The following is a 22,840-nucleotide window of genomic DNA, read 5'->3' on the forward strand; positions in this document are numbered from 1 at the left end:
GTGCAGTCATGCCCAAGTAGCAAGCTGCATTTCTGTGTGAGGAAGAGTCATTGAGGAATTGAGGGCAGGCTACAAAATGCAATGAAAGTCATTTTGCTTTTTGCAAATAGGAAATGTGACACCTTTCCTTCATGGCGTAGTAGAAAGAGTAAATAAGATCAGGTGGAGGAAGTAATTCAAATCTCATGGTGCCTACCTACTTCCCGATAAAGGATCGTTGCAAAATAACGCAGGCCAATGTTTCCTTCGGGACAAGGCATTCTTTCACACGCAGGACAACCAAAGGTCATTTATTCATTCCTATTTATATTTATCTAAAAAACCAATATGGAATGCTTACTGTCTCTCAGTTACCATGAAGGGTGAGCGAGACAGTGGCAAGTGGGTGGTGGGTGCCCAGCGTGATGGAGACAAGGCCTTGAGAAGTTCCCAGTATGATGGAAAAGAGACAGCCGTGCATATCAGCTTTTCACATGTGTGAAAATCAAGCCTTGAACAGTATGCTATGGAAGGGCACATTTTGCCTGAGAAGAAGGAAGGGTTTATTGAGGAGGTATGGGCCTCTGGGAGGTCAATGGTACAGGATATCTATATGTTCTAGAATTGAAACTTTCACAGTTCGACAAACCGATCCAATTTCATACCATAGATATGTTCTATCTTCTATGAATGGCCCTTTAGTTGAGTCAGGAGTAGGGTGGAGCAGCTGAGACTCGGAAATGTAGAAACAGGGAATAGTTGGCGATGTGGGGCTAATGACCTCTAATCTTCCAGGGTCTCCTGAGTCCTGGTCTCTGGTGGTCTAGGTACATGCGAGGGTGTAAGGGGGAGTAAGAAGCACTCAAAGCTTGCCCTTCGCACATGGGCTCAGTGCAACAAACAAACTTTCATTTGCATTCACAACTTCCTCTTCTTATAAATATTTCTTGTGAGATTTAAGGTGTGGACATTCCCACCCCACTGGCCACTGCTGTGTGGTGTGTGTGTGTGTGTGTGTGTGTGTGTTATAATTCTATCTAGACCTCAGTCAGGAGTTCGGGAGTTTAGAAGGGAGTACTGAGCAGGGGGAGGAGAAAGACAAGATGGAAAAATTAGTTTGAAAAGGAAAAGGGGAAAGGACAGTTGTTCTAGCAAAGAGCTGGTTTCTTGGTCCTCATCCCGTCCTCCGTCCCCATGTTTGTATTCCCCCCCGTGATTCCTGAAACCCATCTTCCTGCAGTGCCGTGGGTCAAAGTACTGTACAGAAGGGGAGAACAAGATGGAAAGGTATCTGGAATGAACCTAGATTACACCTACTGAATGGTGGTAGCTGGGAACAAAATTCTGCCTTTGATTTTCTGGGATTCCACTGTGAGGACTCGAATAATAAATAATAGATTGTATAGACAGAATTTGCAAAGACAATGATTTTTTCTAATTGACTCTTTTGCACTTGAATGGATTAATATAATGAGAGTTCTTTGTATTTTAAAAACAACCTTGATATATGGATTTCAAAATATTGTAACTGACAGCTAATGATAAAAATACTATCGTATCTTACTAGACTCAGGTAATTACTTTGACTTGCAATGTAATTGATAAGTGCGTTCCTTGCTTTTAAGGTAATAAGTTACTTTTTTTTTTTTTTACTGTTAGGATACTGAGGTTGCTAAGTCTTTAAGGTTTTTCATAAAGGCAACATTTGTTTGTTTGTTTGTTTTTAATTTAATGGTTAGGAACCATGCCCCATGACCATGCAAATCAGGTTCTCTATGGCAGTCTGCCTATGTGCCTTCATATGCTTTCAAATAAAGGCAATTCATTAAAAGGATAATCAAATTTTGTTTATTCAAAAATAAACCCACAAATCAGAAACATACTCTGCAGGACCATATATCCTGATTTCCCCCCCACACACAATTTGGTCATTTTCCCCATGATTACAATACCATAAGGGGCATACCTTGGAGAATAATGTTAAAGGAAACATTCTAGTGAGATTTAAAATGTGGCATGGATATTGTCTGAACGGAAGTGAGTTTCTGGGGGAGTCACCCAAAAGGATTGTTAAGCATTAAAATCTTGTAAAGGAATGAATGAAGCTGGGTAACATCTTCTGCAGATTTTGAAGTGAGGATGGTCGCATCCTTGCCAGCTTCATAATTCTTTGTCTCTACTGAGAACTTGTCAAGTTTTTGAATTTCAACTTGTTCATAATATCCAAGGACAATCCCATTAGGGTCACCTCATAGAACCGGAGTGTGACTTTCTCTTTCCACAATCCCATTGTGGCTTGGGTGTTCAGAACATCCAAGAATTTCCAGGTCGGTATCAGTTTCCAGGGTTCAGAGTTATCTCAGGAAATGAAGGAAACGTCCCCTCTGACCTCCAGTAAGTGCGCCTGGTTCAAAAGAGCTTGGTGTTTTCTCACGGCGACCTTGAAAATCACTTCTGGGACAATGTGAGCCCTATTCGAACAATCAGAGGACAAGAAATATTTGTAACAAAATGGTGAGAATTCAAAGAAGAAAAGTGACAAAACACAGCATATCGGCCACTCCTGGTTAAGATGAGACCTGAACAGAAGTTTGGCATATACTGCTTCCTATCTACGTTCAAGATAATTGCGACATCCAGGACGATTAACACCCAGCCAACAGCTGGGCTCTGCCAATGTGCATTTTCCTCCTTGTGGAATTACCTAGAAGAAATCTCAGAGGACATTTCTCATCTAGATTAAAACTGACAAGTTCACTTCAAGTCTGCCCCGAGTACCCTACGCAGAAGCCTATGAACCAGAGAAAGGCCAGTGATGACAAGAATCTGGGACCCTTACTAGCCGTGTGACATTGCAGTCAACTTCTTCAAGGTTCACATTTTTATTTGGAAAGTGGGAGTGAGCATTGTTGTGTTGACTCATAAGGTTATAAGGATTACATAAGATAACACACTTAAAGCACTTAACTCACTGCCTGACCTTTACCAAATGCTAAATAGGACATAGTAACTATTATTAATAGCTCAAGATGGTTGTTTCCTTGTGGATCCCTCCTGCCCACCCTCCCTCCCTTCACCCGCCCCCCCCCCCGCTTCTCTTTTAACTATATGGCAGTAATGTATTTGTATTTATTTCGGGGGGAAATAAGGACACACAGAACAAACCTAGTTTCTATTCCTTTGTCACAATGCAAGCTTTTCCTCAGGAAATAACCTAGAATAGGAGCAATTCCAATGTATTCTGAGAGGGTTCATTATGTATGAATGGTTATCCAACTAAGGTAAAGACCGAAAGAATCAGAAGATGTGTTATTGTTTTCCTTGGTTTACTAGGCTTAGTAGTAAAGTCTCATTGTTAGAATTCATATTATTAGCATAGAATTAGTATAGTTGTTAGAACTGGATCTGAAGAAGAGGACTCTGCTCCCTAGACAGTGGGTACCCTGCCGTACCAATCAGAGATGCAAATGGCACTTTCTGTGACTCTATAGTTTAGCGTCTCTATTCTAGTCATCTTTGATGCCCCCAGAGGCTGGCTCGAAGCAAAGAGGTGCTAATGTATTCTGCATACAGAACAGGAGCTGCTTTTGGAAGTTGGATGGATGACAATATTACATGTTTTAAACCCCCTGTAACACATAGTTGACACCTTTGTGGTTTGGGGAATTTCTGTCTGTTTTTGTCACTGTTACCTTGCTGCATGTGGCACTTGTTCAAACAGTTCTCAGGTTTCCCTGAGCTTATGATTTTCTGTCTAGTTGTTTTGGAATAACTTCCCTTTGGAACAATTTCTGCTCACCAACCCAACAAAATTCAGGAGCAAAAATTACCCAGGTCCACGTGCCATAATGGATATGTTTCTATGACAGAATCCTGCTTCATTTTTAAAGGAAGACACATTTTTCCATAGCTCCAAAAACTACTGCCACCATCCCATTCCAACTTGGGACAAACTAAGGGAACAGGCTCTATGTATAGATTATATATTCTACTTAAAACCATTTGTATTCAAACCCAAAACATTTCTAACTCAATCAAGAGACCATTTTGTTTGTTGCAGAGAAACGTTCGATGCCTGAATTACAACGTAGAGATTGGTAGCTCCATTTTCAGAGATGGGACTAGTTAGCATATTACAGGCCATCAATATTACATATTATACAGTCACCTTTAAGGTGAAAAAAATTGGCTTATTTTGTTTATTAATACATCCATTAAATTAAAAATCATGATAATTGGGTTGTATGTTGAAAACAAAGGAAAAGAGAAGCTTAATCTCATGGAATAATAAATTACAGGCATGTAACAAACTTATCCAAGAATTATGGAATTTCTAGGCTGGAAATAGAACCTTAGGTTTGACTTTAGTCATCTTTATTTTACAGATGAAAACTTGAGACTAAAGGAAGTTCAATGACATCTCAAGATCCCAGATCAGTAAGTGGCAAAGTTAAGATACAAATTAGAGCTCTCAATGTTAAGATCAGTGTTTTTCAAAATATGTAATCAAATTGTATCTTCTCATCTACATTACATAATTTAATTTAATAAGTACCTGCATTTTCCCACACCAAGTTACTTCCTACCATTTCATACGGATATCCTCTAAAACACAGAGGTGTAAATTGGTTGATGAGATTTAATGAATGATCCAGAATTTACATTTTGTTTTACTTTATTTCAGAAGTCATCCTCATAATCACGTACCCCAGAAGGGAAATGCCTGGCTATCTCTGTGCATTTTCTTCTTCACAGAGGCATGCCAGGGAAATGGTTACTAGTAGAAGCTGTTTTGTTCCTTCCTAATTTGATAGGAATGGTGGCCTTATTATTAGGTTGGTGAAAAAGTTATTGCAGTTTTTCCAATTACTTTTAACCTTTAAACCGCTATTCCTTTTTGCACCGACCTAATAATTATATCATGATCCATGGAGATTGGTGCTGTCATAGCACAAGCTATGTTTGCATATTCGGATGACTCAACAGTTTGACTTTACCAAATCAATTCATTAATACTTGTTTTACTGATCTACTTAGAGTCCCAGCTATGTGCCAGGCACCCAGCCTCTCTGTTCCCCAGTCATGCTGGGATTTTCCTGTCATAGGGCCGCATGGAAGGACAGAAACTAATGATGGACGGAGCTTGCATTGAGGACTTAACCAGGCTTTGAGACTCATTTATTCAGAAGGGAGGCTCCGATTCAAAATGTGGTAACCGCAATGAATAGAAAATTCACACACTATCTGGATAAGTGTTAAAAGTACCAGGAGACCAGCCAGTAGGTGGAGTATTAGTTGATTTCAGATAGTGGCAACAAGAAAATCATTCAAAATCACAGTATCCAAGGCAGAGCCCAGAAAAGCTTGCATGTGAGAGGTATCAGTGCCTGAAGCTGAATGTGAGTGGAGAAATTAGCAGTTCCCAACACACATGTCTAAATAAACAAACAAACAAATCTACTGATGTAGAAATGATGAGAACTAGCGATATGTACCTTGAACAGTTGCATGTTGTTTCTTTTTCCTGGGAGTTTCAACCGGCTCTTCCCACCACTGTGCTCTTCTCATTTCTTGCCTTCTCTCCCCTAAGGATCTGTACAGCATGTCACCTGTCACACTCTTAGAGCTGATCAGACAGGAGTATTTTCGACTGATTACTGTTCTCTGCTCTCCTCCAGTTACTGATACCTGAGCTGGGCCAAATGAGGGGACGTGAGACAATGCTGACAAGTCGAATGCACCACACGACTCAGTTTCTGCCTCTGGAATCCCTATGGTTCATTCATCTGTAAGTCTCTCTCTCTCTCTCCTTTTTTTTTTTTTTTTAACAAATCACCTTAGGCACTATTGTAGGCAGGCCATGATGCCACACTCTAATAGCTTGGTTATGTTGGTAATTACAATCATATGAGAGAAGTCTGCCATGTAGAATCTGACAACAGTAACCCAATAAGGGTAGGGTATGGTAATTTGAGTTCCCACTTTAAAAAGGATCTGATTTTTTTTTTTGATTTTTTTTTTTTAATGTTTCCCTTCTCTGCTTAAAACTTCAGAAATCTAGTGAACAATCCTGGGAGAGTTGTGACAGTTACACAACATTCAAACTTCAGGCTTTGATAATCTCTGGTTTCTAGGGGGGAAAAAAAATAGAAAAGTAACTCACCAGCCATCTATAGTTTATAGAATTATATTGTGTTACTCTGAGAAAGCAAAATGTATTGGTTCTATAAAGGACATGGAAACATTTGTCTTCAAAGAAATATAAGTAAGAGGGCTTTATACCATCAATGAAATCATGTTCCCCATATGAAATACATGCTGACTTCCCTTTAACTTGAGAAAGCAAATATTATTCTCACATGGTACCTCTGTTTGGTGATGCAAGCAGATTTCCCCAGGAAGGGGCTGGAATTGATTGACTGATACATATTTACTTATTTATATTTAAGAAAATTAAGAAACACATTTTCATAATTGTGAAAAGTCTTAAAAGTTCTCAAAATGTTCTACCTTCTTTTTTAAAAAAAATGGCCAAGAAATCCTGTTTAGCAAGTTGATTAGCATTGAGAATCTGTTTCCTCTGTGTTGTTTTGTTTTTTAATTGTGTTCCTAGGCCTGGATCTTTCTCCTGTTCCTCATCTATCATGCTGTCCAGATCAATACATGCCTTCTGTTGCTGGATGGCACAGCTTCTTGTTGCTGTCGTATTTTTAGGCTTTGGGATACAATATCAAGAGATTGAGACTTTTAGTGAATCTTCCAAAACTCAGCTTTCTTTTATTTCCTTAAATCTACATTCATTTGATTCTATAGAGGTGGTGGGATTTTTCCCCCCTTGTTTTAATCTTGGCTCTGTTTCTGGTTTGACATAAAAGAGGTTTTCTTAAGTGGCTATAAAACTAATGCATGTTATTAACACAAAACATTCTCAGGGGCACAGGAAGTTTTGAAAATGACCTTTGGTACTGCTTGTCTTAGCCAATTCCTCAGGAATCAATTTAATCATAGAAGGGATGTTTACAAGAAAATCTGCAACGTGTGTGCATGTTTTATAGGTTGTTTTCTTGGATTAGCATTAAAAACACAATGAGAGAGAGGCCAAGCGTAGTGTGTGTGTTCCTGTTACTTCATATTTACATTGGAGCCTTGTAAAATCCTTTCCAAAGAGTGAGTAAGATTCCTAGACAGAGAAGATTCTGAACTCTGCACATTATTGAAAAACCATATGAGATATTTTGAAAAGCATTTGCTCTGGATATTTGACGTAAGTGGACAAGGGCCATAGATATGGGGGCCAAAACACAGTAACAACAAAATCCAACTTTAAATGAAACAAGAAGATAACATTTCAAGGGTAAGAAATTACTGGATAAGTTTTCAGAATGTGACAGAAGTTGATATACTATAGAATACTGTGATTAAGATCTGGAACCAACAGAATTAACTAAAAACTGAGCTAGACTAGACTTATCGGGGTGTTCACTTTGTAAGATATATATATATATATATATATATATATATATATATATATATATATAATCGCTGTATTGTACACTGGAAACTAATATGACATTTTATGTCAATTATTGAAAAATACATTTAAAAACAATTTTAAAAATTAAAACAAGAAATAACAGCCCAGCTAGGATAAAATACGGAAGAGGAGCTGGAGGGATAACAATCTAATCATTAGGGCACTCCATCCTGTCAGAAGAAACTCTTGAACAATTTCTTTGACTTTACCATATTTACTGTCTCCTAGGAGGAGGAGATAAATGGTATTATTGTGGACAGGTGGAAAATATACAGGTAGAATAATTTAACAGAACACTGAACAGCTACTTGGAAATTTCTAAAGGGTTAAAAAAAAGTTTAACTCCCCATTTGACTGTTTTGGTAATAAATAAGTATAACCTGGGAATATAGTCCATTTGACTATTATACTTGTTTTCAAAATGCAAAGTAGTTCCAGTGCACTTGACATAGGAAGGAACAATTTGAACATACCCTGTGTTTGCTTGAGCATGACACATGCTTGAGTAAGCATCATGTTTGCCCGTCTGTGAGTTTGTCCCTAAGAAACACCAGGTGAATGAGAAAAACTGCACGTAACCCAACTGAGCTGCATAGGGATACATGAAACACGCATGCACACCCCTCAAGCCTCTACCAGTATCTCAGCTCACTGCATGTGTTAGGAGTTCATCCACCTACACCGGGTGTGGCAATCTTCCATCAGATTTCAGATAAACCTTCTACCACGTTCCAGTAACTCACAAGCTGCAAACCTTTCTTCTGATTCCCGCTTCCACAAGGAAACCTCAGGGCTTTCCCAAGGCCGAGTGCCATGTTTGTTGTAGCATTTATATTCCTTAACACTGACCATACGCCACCCTTTTCATCAGCTTCCTATCTTTTTAAAAATATATATATATATTTCTGATGAAATTTGTGAGTGTTATGTTCCTAGCCCTATTTTTCCTGTAAGTCCTTTTTTCTTTCTTTTTTTTTTTTTTACATAACCATGCATATCATGGTGATTTTTAAGAGCCCATATGTCATGTTATAGCACAACTGTTATAACACAGAGGAGACCTCATGGGTGACAGAATGTAAGGCACTAAACACTTTAATATGCCAGGACTCTGAGCCCTGGAATTGCCTGGAATTGGGGTCCATTTATTACCCTGACTACATTAGCAAGAAAATCTATCTAAACACGTGACTTTGTCTTCATTTCCAAGTCTTCCTCTGGTCATTTCATTCCTACTGCCCCCATGGCTTAGTTTACCTGGGATGAACCTAACCAGCTGGCAGTGCCTCATACTCCGAGATGGGTTTTCCAAAGACCAAATGGACCATTTTTCTTGCCTTTTGAAAGAGAGCCACACAGGAAGGAAAACAAGAAATTCAACTTTTAAGCTGGGCTATTCATGGCCTTTGCTAAATCCTGGCAAAGAATCATGGTTTTTCATTACGATTCATCTCACTGATTTCCTAATGGAATGAACTGGTCTTTTTATTAAGACCATAGGAAAGCGAAGTTGGGTTACCCAAGTCATTAAGTGTTGTTATCTGATGAGCGAAAAATGAATTACTCTTCAATAATGCATTTGAGGACCCCTGTGTTTTCTTTCACTGGGTTCTAGCTTGTGAAAATTGGTTCAAGGGAAAGGAGAAGGTCAGTCTTGCATTTCTGTCCTGCTAGAACAATGTATGCCTTTATGCTCTGTGGGCAAGTGACATACAATAGATGAGCTCAGTAATAGGAAATGTAGTGCTAACAGTGCTATTTCCCATCTTCAGGAGAGCCCAGCCATTTGATCGACTCAAGAACATCCTGTACTTACAACCAACAGGAGAGTTATTTCATTAGCTTCTTAGCTTTTCAATTAAAGCAGACACACGCATACACACACTGGCAGTTCTTTCTTTTACCGTCTCCCACTCCATAGAGCTATCAGTTTTTACAAGAAGGGAGAAAGGTTCATTTACACCCCATTCTAAATTCACTATTAGGAATATAACGATCTCTAACAGTGAACCAATTACAATACTTTGTGAATAAACAATATAATTATATTTTTGCTTTAATTTGAGCTAAATTTACTGTTAAAAAACCCCTCTGTGATTTGTAAATTCTCAAAATGAATACACTATTCATTTATTTGGGCTAATATTAAATACAGTCTTTGAAGGTATTATTTTGTCTTATGAAGGTACTACTTTATCTTATTATAGTTTAGTATGAGTCTTTTGGGTCAGAATTCCAATGTGGGGAGGCGTATTTCCCCCACCAAAAGGAGCAATTCTCCAGATACCAGCTGGGACTCCTCCCATTCAACTCAGGTCTGACATTATCTCCCTGGAGATAGCATCAGGTTTCACAGGTGAAGTGTTCAGTGCTACAAGACTTCAGGTGTCAGTCATAAGCCCGGGTCGTTACTGTGCTTCTAACAGACTGGCTACACCACGAGGGTTCTGATGACCCCCCTGCAGCTCAGAATGCCAATCAGAAGTCCAAGTTGTTACCTGTACTTCTAACTGACTAGCTATAAATCAGACGTTCCCATGACCTTCTCTTTGGGTTCAATTAATTTGCTAGAGCAGCTCACAGACCTGAGAGAAACATTTTACTTATTAGATCACTGGTTTGTTATAAAAGGGTATAACTCAGGAACAGCCAGATGGATGAGACGCATAAGGCAAGGTGTGGGGAAAGGCACACCACTCTCCGCACGGTGTTCACCAACCAGGAAGCTCTCTGTACCCTTCCCTTTGTAGTTTTTTATAGAGGTTTTATTACATAGTCATGATTGATTAAATGATTGGCCTTTAGGGATTGATTCCACCTCCAGCCTTTCTCTCCTTCTCTGAGATTGGGGGGTGGGTGGGACTGAAAATTCTATCCTAATCACAAGGTTGGTTCCCCTGGCAACCAGCCCCCATCCTTAGGTTACCTAAGAACTTTCCGAAAGTCACCTCCTGAACATAACAAAAGACGCCTTTATTGTTCTTATTGTAGGAAATTACAAGGGTTTTAGGAGCTCTGTGTCAGTAACCAAGGAGAAGACCAAATATATATTTCTTATTATATATCACAGTATTACACATAGACTGAACTTTTTGTATATTCAATTCATTATATTATTAATTTTTAAAGAAGGAAAACTCATAGTGGGCTAGGATTGTGATGAGATAGTATATATATAATCCATTAGCTATAATGTTCAAACGTCTTTATTAGAAATAAACACTCTTATCATCCATGTATTTTATTTACAAAGTATTAAATATTCAGATATTTGGTAATGTGTGTGAGACAGAAAGAGAGAGAAAGAGAAAGAGGGAATGAGAGAGAAGGGGGGGAATGAGAAGAAAAGAGAGTACACAAGTATATTAGTACTTAGCAATGTGTTTTTGAAATACATAGATCAGGATAACAGAAATCATTAATGCAAAATAAGCTTTCTAGAATAATCGTATGCAGAGATTTGTCTACCCAATTGTGCTAAAATTTGGCTCTTTCATTATTTCTCTTATGTATAAATCAAAGCAAATAGTTGAAATGTGAAATATGTTGCTTTCTAAGCTGAATTGTGATTTACGAAGTATTGAAAGAACTGGGCATTATTAATATAGTCAGTCAATTTATTGTAGGAAAAAATTTTCAAGATGTATTTTATCTTTTATTTATGCACTATACAAATATACAACCAAATGCAAAATTTCCGAGCCTGTGAAATCTCACTGTAACTACTTCCATTTCAGCCTTAAGTAGATCTATATTTTATATACTACAGTAATATAAACCTATAGAGGTGCCAATGGGAACAAGAGATGTACAGAAATGTATAGAAATCTTCCATTTTTATAGACTAATAATTGCTGGGAGCATTTACATGTGAGCAATAGGAAATCACTTTTAAGCTTATCAGACTATATAAGTGCGATTATAATTTTTGGGTGTCCACTAGAGTGGGTCTACACAAATCCATCCCAAACAGTTATGCTAAAACTTCAAATGACTTAAAAAATAACAAGCGGAATTGATTGGTCCTTTTGCTTTGATATAAACACATAATCTTCTGTTGATTCATGATTCATTCAATCATTAAACATGTGTTTATTGAGCACTTATTATGGGCCAGGTGCTGCGTTAGGCATCGAGTAAGCAATATAAAGAAAAAAAAGACATTATCCCTGTTCCTATTCATGTAGCTTCATTTCATTCTAATATGGACAAATGGAATAATAAAATTATATACCTAGAAGAGATAATAGAACCATCGAACTCTTTGATTTTGCATAGTTGAAAACTAAGACCCAAAGAAATAAAGTCTTTTGGCAACGGTCATACCTCTAGTTAACTGTCAGTCCAAAAGTAGAATCCAATTCCTGACTTTTTCTCTAGTTGTGTTGTCCCTACAATACACTGCTTATACTTAGTTGATGCCTTCGAAGAATATTCTTCTCATTAAGTGAAGAATCTTCAGAAAAATTTCTCCCACATCCTCAGGTAACAACTCAGAATTATCTTTGACTCCTTGTTTCTCCCCTAATCGGCTGCTCAGTAACATAAGGCATGTGATTCCCTTTGCAACTGCATTCTCTGTCCACCCAATAAACTCAAGTCTCATTACTGACTTACTCCTTCTAAGCTATTCCTCCCTTTTTCTACCCCCTGCCCTACCCACCACACACACACACACCCTGGTCTGTCTTTTTCTGCTCAAACTCTCCCATGTACGGGCCAGATTCCCATTTCTGAACCTGGGCTTCAGTGGCCCACCGCTGCCTACCCAGTCGAGTGCAGTATCCTCAGCTGCTGATGCACTTCTGCCAGGATCTGGCCACAAGCACCTTTTTCTGTCTTTGCTTCATTACAGGTGCCCCAAAACACAGCCGACCTACACGCTGGTGGGCTTGGAACATAGTGAAATACACAGAGCCCTTTAGTATTTAAACAGAAAAGAAAGGAAGAAATGAGGGAGGGAGGGAGGGAGGGAGGGGAGGAGAGTGGAAAGAAGGGAGGGAGAGAGGGAGGGAAGAGGGAGGGAGGGAAAAAAGGAAAGGAAGAAAAGAGAAGGAAGGAAGGAAGGAGAGGAAGGAAGACAGTCTGTTAAGCAAAAGATGGTTGAATAGAGACTTATTTTAAGAGTCAAAGTCGTAGTTATTACAAGATGAGGCTTTTGATTTGTGGTTTGAGGGGCTAGCTGTGTGAACTTTATCTTTACACAGGAAAAACCCCGTTTGCATAAGCAAAGGCATCACATTACAGTTAGATTTCCTTTGGAGATTCAGAAGTTCTCAAGTTCTCCCTCCTTCAAACATAAACATCAGTTCAGTCAGGTTTGTCCTCGGCACAGGACAAGTTCAAGAACACGTGACTCTGCTAGACAAAACAAGAAGATACACAGACTCCCTGGAAATGTCTAGATTTTGAAAAGTACCTGATGTGGAAAAAAATTAGAAAAGACATAGGAATGGAAAATTCCTTTGCTGGCTTCCTGTTCTCCTTCCTGCTAAGGTGGGATTAGTTACCAGCTGTCAAAAGAAATACCACTTTTAATTCTTATTTTGGGGGGAAAGAAAGCATTAGGAAAAAAAATGTCTTGGAAGGGAGGGCGGCAACAAGAACCTTCCTTTTTACAATTAATTCCTGCAGTTTGAAAGAATCTGAGAGGGGCAGAAGGAGGGTAGGGGACAATCATGCCTCCATCTGAAAACTGAAGAAGAGCTGAGGAAATGATGCAGGTAAATGAATCTCCCTCCAATATTTCCTAGTGAAGTCATCAGTGTGGTGAGGGACATAGTTAGAGGTCTGGGGCTTGAGCTCTTCAGGTAAAGACAGAGGAATAAAAAACAAAAGAGTCTTTGAAGTGAGGGCCTTCTTTGAAATCCAGCCAGCCACCTTTGTTGCTATTCCCATTCTCCTGAACGCATGCATTCTTGAGGAGGGTGACAGCTTTCCAGTTTACAAGCCTTGTGACAGAGGAATGGGGTTTCCCGAATGTCTGGGCACACGTTTAAGTGTCGTGTCCCATCTGTGGCACACCTGATGGTTCATGAAACTCTCCCAAGGCCGGGTTTCAGTTCACCGCACAGCACAGTGTGAACCTTATCAGTCAATGGGGATGTGATGGGGAGCACTGGGGAGCCAACACACCCTCTTCAAGAGGTCTGCTGGACTCGCCCATCCGGATGTTGGGAATTCCATGGTTAGCAAATGCATTCTTTTGCATTAAGACAACAGCTCCTTGACAGAAGTTAAAAAGCAAGATTCAAAGTTGCAAACATAATTGCATCTTGATTTTATCTTAATACAGTAGGGAAAAAAGACTGGAAATAACTTTGCCAAAGGAAATTGAGGCTTATCATTGATTTTTATTGCCTTCTTTCTACTCTTATTCATATTCTCTGCAATAAACATATACAATCTTTACATCCAAGAGAGATTTTTAAAGTATTTTTCCCATGTTTTTTCCACCGTCGGGGTGGGGGGTGGGGGATAATGCAGCTCTTAATTTGTTAGCATGGTTCAATCAATGTTTCAAGCTCTTTCAAATCACACAATCAGTTTTATAATTTTGATTTAACTCCTTTGCTGAAATATCATGCACCAGCTTATAAGAGCCTGGACTGGATTGCTCCTTGAGGAAGCAAATTCAAGTTAACTTTTTTTTTTCTTTTTTCCTTTGCCTCTTATCATGTATGTTCTAGAGGGCTTGGAAAATGCTAAAACACACAGATTCCTTCAAGTGGAAATGAGACACAGTGAAGGAAATTTTGGAGAGCTGGGATGATGAAGAGAAACAAAGCAGGCGTCATCTACTAGTTACGATGTTAGGTGGTGTCTCTGGGCAGCAAGGGGGTTTGGGGGGCACCAGGAGAGGCGGGAAGCGGCCATGGAATAAGAGGAAGCTTGTTAAGACAGTGAACAGAAGAAAAGGCTCAAGGAGAGGAAAATAACAAAAAATGACGTTTCGCTCTCCAAACATGGTATGCTTACTTCATTAAGAAAAGCATTAATTTCTTAGCATCCACTGTATTCGTTTTCTGCTAGACACTTTATGGGATTCAAAGATGGATAAGATTCTGTCACTCCTTACCCAGTAGGATTTAAAATTTGAAAGAAATGGTGCATGCAAGGGAGAACCATAACATAGAGATCAAAAGAGAGAGACTTTAAAAAGTTTGTTCTTTTAAAAAAATATTTTAAAAATTACTGTAAACTGATGTGTATAGTAGGCAAGGAAGGAATTAGTGAAAGGAACCTTGAAGGAAAGATAGGATTTTTTTTAAAAAAAAAAGACTAAGTTTTTAGAGCAGTTTTAGATTTACAGTAAATTTGAGGGGAGGTACAGAGATTTTCCATGTACCCCCTGCCCCCAGACATGCATAGCCCCCCCCCCCCCCCATTACCAACATCATTCACCACAATGGTACATTTTTTACCCAGGATGAACCTACATGGGGACACATCACAATCACCCAAAACCCATAGTTTCCATTAGGCTTCACTCTTGATGTGCATTCAGTGGGTTTGGACAAATGTATAACAACACATATGCATCGTTTTAATATCATACAGACTAATTCCACTGCCCAAAAAATCCTCGGAGCTCTGCTCCCTCATCTCCATCTGCCCTCTGCCAACCCCTGATCTTCTGGTCGCCATAGTTTTACGTTTTCCAGAATGTCATATAGTACCATATATTTTTCCATGTCTTTTCATGGCTGGCTAGCTCATTTCTTTTTTTAGCACTGAATGATAGTCCATTGTCTGGATGGACCACAGTTTATTCACCTACTGAAGGGTGTCTCCTGTTTGGGCAATTATGGATAAAGCTGCTATAAATATCTGTGTGCAGGTTTTTGTGTGGACATACGTTCAAAACTTTTTGGATAAAGACCAAAGAGCATGATTGCTGGATCATCTGTAGAAAGATAGGATTTCATGTTATAGAAATTCATTTGCCTTAAAGTTAATCACGTGTTAATCATTAATCCAAAGAGAGAAACACCATCTTTGGAAAACAGTGAATTGTGTGGTTTCGCCAGCTTAAGGACTGGAAAGCATTTGTCTGTAAAGGGTCAGATACTGAATATTTTAGGCTCTGAGGGCCTCGTGGTGGTCCCTGTTCAAGACCCTGAAGGTCACTGTTACCAGTTGAAAGCCGTCATCAACAATATGTAAATGAATGAAGAAGCATGGCTGTGTCCCAGTAAAAACTAATAGACTGAAATGTGAATTTCATATTATTTTCACATCACAAAATATTCTTCTTTAAATTTTTCTTCATCATTTAAAAATGTAACAACTTCTTAGCTCACGGTCTTACAAACACAGGAACCAAGCTGAACAAACAAAAACAGTCTGCAGATAGCAGAGCTGGAGTAGTCATGCCTCAGTTCTATGTCATCGGCAGTCCCTTTGTGTAGCCCGACTTCTTATCAAACCATTACTAAAATCGCTGTACAGCAATAAAGGACAGATTGTTGAAAAAGAGAATGAGGTTTCACTTCCAGGTTCTACATTCAATCAATGAATTCTTGCATCATCTTGTCATTGGACAAATCTTCAAACCAACATTCCCCTTCAATGTGCCTCAGTTTCTCCCTGTGTATGGGAGGGGGAGTAATTACAGTTCAACGCAGTTGAACTTCACTACAGTTCATTTTCACTTAAGGTAGACTTAGGAGGCATAGACGTTCAACAGAAAAGCCAACCCAGATAATCATTTTTATTTGGCTTTAAAAAGTGTTTTTCTACTTACATGTGAGTATGGGTGTGTCTGATGTTCTGGGAATTTACTTCAAACAAAGGAATGAAGCCACGCTGAGATGGTCTGACTCAGTTGGAGTTGGGAAACCATCCAGTTTCCCCATGTTGCCTCCTGTCCTGCCCTTCTCTGTGGTCTTTTTTTTTTTTTTTTTTTTTTATGCTGTACGGTTAAGATGCCTCATCCTCTCAGATCAACCCAAATATTCATCTAAACAAAGCCACCGTCCCTGAGCAGAGCAGAGGGAGTTATGTGTGTTTTGTTCTTTTTAAAATGTCCTTTCAGACAGAACACTAATAAAGGGAGCTCAGCTTTCTAACAAGCCAGTAACTAAGCCGAATAATTGATAATACTCACTGAATGAGCAAGGCAGGCTTATCCATAGATAAACCGTAATGAATGTCGCCTCGATTAGTATGGAAATGCAGACTTTTCTCGAGTCTTCACATTTCTTTGCAAAAAAGTTAACCTCTAGGTCCACTGCTTCCCTGACATTTATGGGTGATGGAAAAGATAGGTCCCTTGGAGAGTTCAAACTCTCGTACTTGTTACTGTGTAACAGGTTGCAAATCACGTGCTCCCATCAGAATGTTAAAACCTGAATGATAGCTAACAGGTTTGGAACACTAAGTATCTCCCCGAGGTAGGCGTTTTTGTGTTGTTATTATCCCCATTTTACAGATGAGGAAACTGGCATGCAGACAGGTTCAGCAGCTCCTAATGTCACAAAGCTAATAAGCAACAACACCAGCGTTGAAATCCAACCTAGCTTCCTCGAGTGTTCATGTTTTTAAAAATGAAAACAAAAACCAAACAACAACTAGCATCAGAACCTAGAAATGGCGCCTTCAATTTGGAAGGTTAACCAAACTGGACGGCGCCCCCCGCGACCAATCCTCTCTGGAATAAAGAAAAAGACTGATTCCTTGCCAGCACAGGCCTCCTTTTGAGCTCTCCTGCATACAGGCCCACCAGGGTCTGAATTGCTTGGGGTCGTCGCTTAGTTTCTCGTGGCTGCCTTTCACATTTTCTGGACTTTTCTCTTGGCACTACCATGTTAAAGCCACCTCTTCACTTATCATTCAATGTTCTGACTTCCGGTCAGCCAGCTTGCCCACAGGACCACATCAGCCATTCATCGCACCCCTTAGGATTGTTGCTGGTGTGGAGTGACCTCTGTACGCAGACTGTACGTTCTGGTTCAGGCCCACAGCCGTATTTATTTATCCTCTCTGTCTTTAGCTCTGATTTCTTGGGGCTGGTGGAGGGAGGGCCCTCCAGCCTTAATCGCCGTGTTCTATTTATCAGGGTGTATTCAACTGTGGATGCCAGGTCTCTGGATCTGGGCTGTAGTCAGTAAATAATCATTACAGGCTTGTTGCATAAAGGTATGAATGGATGCTTAGCTATTTCTCTTGTCTTGTCTCAGTTTTCATTGGCATGCACTCTCAACCCTCACCCGCTAAGACGTAGACAAAGAGTTCTGGTAAAAAGTGTTTCTTTGAATTGCTCAGACAAAGCCTGAAAACAGGCAGGAGGATTTCCATAGGTCAGCTCCCAACAACCCTGTTTGTAAATATTTGAGTCACTTACGGGCATTGTGTTGAGCATATTTCTGGCCCAGGAAATCTTCCTCCTTTGTATCCGTGACCGAGTGAAAACTTAGGCAGGGTGTGCTTGAATGACCTTCACTCTGTACCTTATCCAGAGGCAGAGGCGGTGAGGTTACCTTCGTCTCAGCTGACTGGCTGTCGCCTGCTTTACCAGATGCCAAGGGCTACCTATGTAGATTCCCAGGGTGGAATTGTAGGAACAACCAATGTCAATGGTTAACCCAGGTTCTTGGTGTCTGGAGCTTTTCTTTCCTTTATTATTAACCAAAGAACTTTTTTTTACCATTGCTCAGCTGTGAGCACTGAGTTCATTGATCTTCTATGGGGAGAGTGAATCAGGTAAGTTCTGCTCTGTTTTTATTATTATACAAGGACATTCAGCCTATGATTTGCTCATGCTGGGTTCTGTTTAGCGAGCAGCCACGCTTGTATCCAGCCATGTAAATAACAATGTTGAATTAAATGCAATAAAGATAATTTAATTTCCTATCCAAGTGCTTTAAGTAGGAGTCAGTGCGTCACATTCCTTGAGTTCTATTGAAGATTTGGTCAAAAGTAGTTTCAAATTTGGTCTTTGCAGAATTTATTAAACAGCTCTTACTTGCCAGTATATATGTAGATATCTAAAAGTGACGTCATCATATTCCATATTCAATACCAGATGGAGTATTCTGTAATTTCTTTCAAAAGCAAATTATTGCATCCTGTGTATATGTACACTTTTATGAACATATAGCTTCAAGCATTGAAATATGCATTTATGTTTACATAAAACATGCATTTTCTAGACTGATTTTAACATATATTAGAAGTAAATAATTTTCTCCTGTTGATTCACCTTAATCTCTTTTAAGCTTTTTTTCTTACTCAGTAAAATCTTAGAATTTTTGTCTTTGAGTATGTATTCAGAAAAGTGTAGATCTGTCAAACCTTTCTGTCTGGCTACCATGAATTTTGCAACATGTAATTGAATTGTTTCCCTTGTCGGTGGGTGTATGTGGTAAACAAGAGCTTTTCTATAAACCGGATTTTTGAGCATGTGTAGTCTTTATACTCTTAGAGTCATATGAGCTGAAAGGTATTTAGGAAAACTGAACTGGGTTATTTCTGCTGAATATTACCCTTACAGCTACAAGAGCCAGACTCTTAAGAAGAAAGAATGTATTCATGTATGTGTGCCACTTTACTTTGGGAAATGTGAGGCAGCCACTTTCTCTGTCAGATTTTAACCAATAAAGTGACATGAAGCGTCTGAACCATTTAAGCAGTTCTGAAATTAAGCCAAAAAGAAGTTCAAGAGTGAAGAGAGTCCAGGGTTGAATTCAATTCAAATCAGCAGAAAGAGAAAAAGAGAGAGAGAGAAAGAGACAGACAGTGAAAGAACTAAAGTAACTGACAGATGTAATTGCTGCTTAAGTTTACTTTTAGAATGTGAGAATTGTGGTAAATCCAAGACATGAGTCTCATACAAAACAAGACCCTGACAACATTTGGAACTGGAAGAAATACTGGAGTGGGAGGGACATCAATATGCTATTTTAATGCATTTTGCTAAATGAGTATTTTTGGACTTGCAAGAGAACAAGAGTTTTCAAGAACATAGAAAAAAAATATGTTTCTTCCATTTTACATGTTAGTGATGAGTCCCAGTTAAGATAGACTTGGATATAAATTAGTTGAAAATTAGGAATTGTAAAAAAAAAAAGTATAGTTCTCTGGAAAATGATAGCTGTATAAAGGATATTTAGAGTGAGTATTTGGTATCACAATAATAACCCATATATTTAGTTGAACGTCGTCTTTTTTGAATTTGTAAAACCCATCATTTGAACAAACTGTTCAGCTTTTGTCCCATATGAATTTATCCTCAAGTATTCAATGTTACTTCCTTGTTCTGGGAAAACTGGCCTCAAACCTAGCTTTAGAAATAGGTGGATGGACACTTTCATTATCCCAGGCATCACATAGACTATACCTATTTCTCTGGTAAGGTAGAAAAATAAGCATTTTAGTGTTTATTGTGTTCTGGGTGCTTCAATACTATATCACTGGGTCATCTCATTTGAAAGGAGCTTTTATGTTCATTTTACACATGAAGCTTAGAGTTTCCACTTTCTGGCTGTTTAATCTTAGGAAAGTCATGTAACTCCTTTGACTCAAATATTCAAACTCAGTCTTGTCTAAATTCGAAAATGGAGTTTGGTCAAAGAGAAAGTGGTTTCTTACAATTGAGACAAAGGATAAGTTATTGTTAAAAGACTCCCACAGGCCAGCCTCCTAATGGCGTTGTCTCCTCTTGTATGAACTTTGCTTTCTGTACCACATATTTTATTTATTTTCTTGTATAGTTTTATGTAGGTTTTTTTGTTTGTCTATTGCTTTTTGTTTGTTTGTTTTTGTATCTGAGTAGTAGCAACGTGCTGGGAACTATGGGAAGCCATGAGATAAATGTGGTGTACTTTTTAGAGGCATTAATTCAACTCAACAATTTTGATGAAGAGTAAGAGGAATGAAATAATTTAACTGATAAGCAGTTTAAATAATTATTTTTATAATGCAGGTATGCTGATATACCAGATTTCAAAACCAACATATATTGTAAAGGAAAATCATAGACTACAATAGGTTGAGCTTGGACCCCGTCCTTTGTGTTATATCCTTGATCCCCAAGGGTTTTGCGTTAGGAATACGTGTAATGGGCTCATTTCTCTTCTGTTTTCTCAGGTTGTTTTGTTGTTGTTTTTGATGGAAAATTTGCAGAAGCGCTATTAAGGATGATTTTCGTGAGACTAAATTCTTGGGTTAGGTTACTTACTTGATTACTTAGTTGGCCCTGCCCCAGAAAATATCTACTCACTCACAAACACGGCCAGTCTTTTCACAACTCCATACTCTTCTCATTACACGTGAGACTGTTCCAAGCCATGGTAATTCGGGACATTCTGTGTCTAGTTTGGGAAAATAATTCCAAAGTAACTTCACAAAACAAGGCACCTGGCATAGTGGCTGGACCACAGGAATTGTTTGGTAGATCTCTGGATCAAGGTTCTCCTGGACAGAAGCCAGCACACTGAGTCTGCCAAACGACATCTTCACAGCTCTCACCACTAGCACTTACCTGAAAGTCACGCTCAACCATCCGTGATGAGCTGTTATTAACTGACCTTTTAGTGTTCTCAGAATGTACTGAGTTCTATTCATAGATGGCACAATAACATCCCTCCCTGGACTTGCAACTAAAATTTGAGAAGGTGCCAGAGTATTAGAGACTGTGAACTATACACCAGGATTGTCACATCAAGAGCCTGCTCCTTTTGCATGTTTAGCTTGCCTTTTGTTTAGGTCAGAATTGAGCCAACTTGTGGTGGTTAGAGAACACTCAAGGAGAAAGTCGCGTGGCTAACTTGAGCAAATTATCTAAGACTTAATGCGATAGACATTGTTAAATTTAGGCTTTGTGGGAATAGAAGGTTTCATTTCCTTATGACTAAAATTTAAGTTAACTGTATTAGATAACAATATTGAGCTGAAGGTAAGATTACACCATTTTCATCAGGAGTTTCAAAGCTCGAGAAACATTCAGAGAAATAAAACTGAACAAAGCAAAATCACAAATGAGCAGACCCAAACAAAACCAAACAGAAGCAAAATGTGCTGTGCTTTTTACCCACAGGAATTTAGTACAACAGAAATCAGGACATTGTCACCTTCTTCCTGTTCTTTGCTGGTGGAAAGAGTGGACACCTTTTCTCCAGGTGTGCGTGACATGTGTGATCTGTTGGGACAGCTTGTACGACACAAGCACAGCAGTACCGAGAGAGCAGAGCCAGGAGATGAGAAGTCCATCTTGTGCCCTGTAGACACTAGCTGTTTCCAGTCACCATGGATTTTGTGCGTGGAACACAAGTGACTGTATTAGTTACGCACAAAGCAATACCATGGTAATCACTATACCATTATTACCTTACCGTGGACCTGGTTATTTTAGGCATCAGAATAACAGCATTCAGTAACCCTGTAGCCATCCAGTAGACAGAATAGTGTCATCTTTTACACTTTGGTTTCATGGATTGAACAAATGGCAGCTCCTTTCTTCTAAGTAGGTGTGTACTGCTCATTGCATTGGGCACTAGGTATATAAGAGAAATACATCCATTCCACAGCATTGGGAAAGTCAAGGCCTGGCAAAGGAGGACACGAGCAGAGAAGCCACTGAGCCTGGGGGATTGAAGGGAGGCTGACAGTGGATGTGATATTTGTGTTTTAGCTTGAAGAAAGAAGAGCTATCTGCCAGAGTTATAAAGAACCTGATGTATTTAGGGAAATGTGCACAGTTCTGTGTGGTTCGTGTGTAGGGTTCTTGGTGTGAGGATGGAGGCAGAGGAGTAATAAGTGGAATAAAGAAGTGGGTATGACCTAGGTCATAGCTTACATGGAAGGATGCTTACAATGTTCACCCTTCTCCACCAAATCACTCAGGTCTATAGTTCTAAAACTGAGCTGGTTCCCCATAACCCGGGACTGATTCTGAGAAAGGAGGAGGACTTAAAGGGAAATGTGGAGAGCACGGAAGAGATAGAAGAAGCAAACTAGTGATGCTTTTCTACTTTATAGAGGACATTTTGGTTCCAATGCAAAGTGGGTTTTCCAGTAAGTGAAACTATCTTTAACACAGAGAACTTGATCATTACGTATCAGGACTCTGTTTTCTTCTGAAGTGGTCCATTCCCTGTGTTTTATTGTCCTAAACTGTGTTGGTGTTAACTTGGTTCCACTCTATTTATGGAGTAGGTGCTCAGAATATTATTCACACCTGAATGGAGTGCTTAAGACGGTTTTAGGAATTCACCTACAAAGGCTCAGTTTATCACAAAAGAATGGCTAAATAGACTAAAAGAAGCATCATGGTGCAGTGGAAAGAACATTGCACTCAGCGTCAGAAGTCTTCAGTCTTACTATCAT

General features: G+C 39.1%; 1 protein-coding gene and 1 long non-coding RNA gene across 2 annotated transcripts in view; one reads left to right on the top strand and one right to left on the bottom strand.

The window, feature by feature from the left end:
* Positions 1-1,804: 1,804 nt before the first annotated feature.
* LOC141568828 (uncharacterized) lies at positions 1,805-17,984 on the bottom strand. Its single transcript, XR_012492040.2, has 2 exons — positions 17,859-17,984; positions 1,805-2,450 (listed from the first exon to the last, which is right to left on the bottom strand). It is a non-coding gene; the product is annotated as an uncharacterized LOC141568828 (long non-coding RNA).
* Positions 17,985-18,063: 79 nt separating this feature from the next.
* KCNJ16 (potassium inwardly rectifying channel subfamily J member 16) overlaps positions 18,064-22,840 on the top strand; it is a 42,414-nt gene continuing 37,637 nt past the window's right edge. The window contains exon 1 of the mRNA XM_019740470.3: positions 18,064-18,217. The gene's annotated coding sequence lies outside the window, so the exon portion shown is untranslated. The remainder of the gene's footprint in view (positions 18,218-22,840) is intronic.

The sequence above is a fragment of the Rhinolophus sinicus genome, chromosome 12, assembly GCF_057876585.1.
Source record: "Rhinolophus sinicus isolate RSI-liver-muscle chromosome 12, RSI-T2T, whole genome shotgun sequence".
NCBI lineage: Eukaryota > Metazoa > Chordata > Mammalia > Chiroptera > Rhinolophidae > Rhinolophus > Rhinolophus sinicus.